A 2,751-nucleotide genomic window follows, 5' to 3' on the forward strand; every position below is an offset into this window, starting at 1 on the left:
TACGAGCGTGGCGCTTCTACGATCTACACCATACTAAAGCGGGAGACGATAGCGGCTATAACGCCAGCCAAGGACGTTAAAATAGTTTCTTAACAGCGGACATCTATCCATAAAAATATGGAGACGCTGCTAATAGTATGGTTGAGGGAGAAGCAGCTCGCATGAGATACTGTGACAGAGGCTATAATCTGCAAGAAGGCAAGAGCTATTTACGCTGATTTGCTGCAGCAGACCCCATGCACTTGTACGGACGAGGCATCGGGCAAGCCGTTTAAAGCTAGTCGGGGCTGGTTTGAGAATTTTAAAAAGAGGACCGGCATTCACCCCCTTGTCAGGTATGGTGAGGCAGCGAGAGCGGATATGAAGGCAGGATTACCTCAAAACTTTTGTCGGAATTGTAGCAGTCGAAGGAAACATCCCCCAGCAAGTCTTCAATTGTGACGAGACAGTCCAAAGAGGACTTATATAACGGTAGAGAAGTGTATGCCAGGCCACAAATCCATGAAAGATAGACTAACCCTCGCACTGTGCGTCAATGCGAGCGGCGACTGCATGATTAAGCCGTTACTAGTTTATCGTTCGGAAAACCCCAGAGCCTTGAAGTCTCATAAGATACTGAAAAAAATGCAGGTTATGTGGAGGTCAAATACAAGGGCATGGGTCACCAAGAAGCTCTTTGTGGAGTGGGTGAATTTGGTCTTTGGTCTTGACGTTAAGAAATATCTCCAGAAAAATAGCCTACCCCTGCATCCATTTCTCGTCCTGGACAATGCACCTGCTCACCCACCTAACATAGAAGATGACATCCTTGAAGGGTTCACGTTTATAAAGGTTCTCTACCTTCTACCCAACACCACCCCTATCCTGTAGCCAATGGACCAGCAGGAGACTTCTAATTACAAGAAGCTCTTCAAGCACCTGTTCTGCCTCTGCTTTGAGGTGATGGAAGCACAGACCTCAAACTTCGAGAGTTCTGGAAGGACCACTGTAACATCGTGATATGCTTGGCCTAGCAGGGTGTTACAAAAAGGACCTTGACGCCGAAAGGATGAGAGGCAAAGCCGACCCCTGCGGAATTTGAACTCAGATCGTAAAGACGGACGAAATGTCGCTAAGTATTTTGTCCGGCGTGCTAACAGTTCTGTCATCTCGCCGCCTTACTATGTGCTTATGTATTGATGTTAAGGCATGTGATTTGAAGATGTAGCTGATATTTTTTATCAGGGTTAGCAAACTCTAAAAGCTATTAGCTCTTTATTTGTTGATTTATGGCGAAAATGAATTTCATGTCAATAATTACCATACAAAACTACATCAATACACCAAATATGAAATCAATTAGAGCAAAATTGAAGAAACTGAAAAGATCACCATTTAGAGACTCTGTCGTTAGCTGATCTATCTATCTATCTATCTATCTATCTATCTATCTGTCTGTCTGTTTGTCTGTCTTTCTGTCTTTCTATCTATCTATCTGTCTGTCTTTCTGTCTTTCTATCTATCTATCTATCTGTCTGTCTGTCTGTCTGTCTGTCTTTCTGTCTGTCTATCTATCTATCTATCTATCTATCTATCTATCTATCTATCTATCTATCTATACCTGTCTGTCTGTCTGTCTATCTGTCTATCTGTCTGTATTCATGCACACTAACGCGCGAGAAATACAGAGAGCGGTGGAAGAGACTGTACCGTGTGATTTGAATCTGTCTGCAGGTCCCTCTATCAGATGTATTTGCAGGAGCAAATACGAATGAATCTTGTGATTCCGTGAAATGTTTTATTAACTTATACACTGATTGGTAGCAAGTGATTTGATTTGATATCCATTATGCTTCTCAGGAGTGAAGCAATTACAGTTTTTCCACAAGCGCTATGCTATACAACCGGGAAAAAAAAAAGGTCGAGACAGAATATAATTATTTTAAATCGTATTACAATCATGTACCATATATGAAACATAATATAATATGCGAAATAGAACGGAAAATATATAACAAAACATGAAATATGATACAATGCCATATGAAATATGATATAGTATAACATAATATGAGATAATATAATTTGTAATAATATAATATAATATCAAATATATATTATATATAAAAGCCGTCTGAAAAAAAATGTAGTGTCTGAAGTGGTGTTTCTGGCGTGGCCACCGAAGTAATTTATTGTTGCTTAATCATAGTTTACTTATAAGCAATTAATTACTTACTAAGTAATTCAATTGCTGTTGTCCTGTGCGAATTCTGAAACATTGCCTTTTACGGATGCAGCTAATAGCTAGTAATGTTAGCTCTATCTCTCTCTCTATCTATCTATTTATCTATCTATCTATCTATCTATATGCGTGTGTGTGCGTGCGCGCTCGCTCGTGTGCGTGTGTTATACATTCATATACATATATGTATAACATACACATGCAAACATACACATGCAAACATACACATGCAAACATACACATGTTCGCGGGCATATACGGAAAATGAGAGGACTGACAGTCTGATGAGGGTGTTGGGGAGGGGGGAGCCAAAATTTCGAAGTACTCTCAACACCTTCCTTGTAAAAATTAGTAAATGCGTACGCTACTGGAGTAGCAGAGACCACATGGTTCCGGGTTCAGTCCCACCGCGTGGCACCTTGGGAAAGTGTCTTCTACTATAGCCTCGAGCCGACCAAAGCCTTGTGAGTGGATTTGGTAGACGGAAACTGAAAGAAGCCCGTCGTATATATATATATATATATATATAT

Source organism: Octopus bimaculoides, chromosome 7 (assembly GCF_001194135.2).
Source record: "Octopus bimaculoides isolate UCB-OBI-ISO-001 chromosome 7, ASM119413v2, whole genome shotgun sequence".
NCBI classification, from domain to species: domain Eukaryota; kingdom Metazoa; phylum Mollusca; class Cephalopoda; order Octopoda; family Octopodidae; genus Octopus; species Octopus bimaculoides.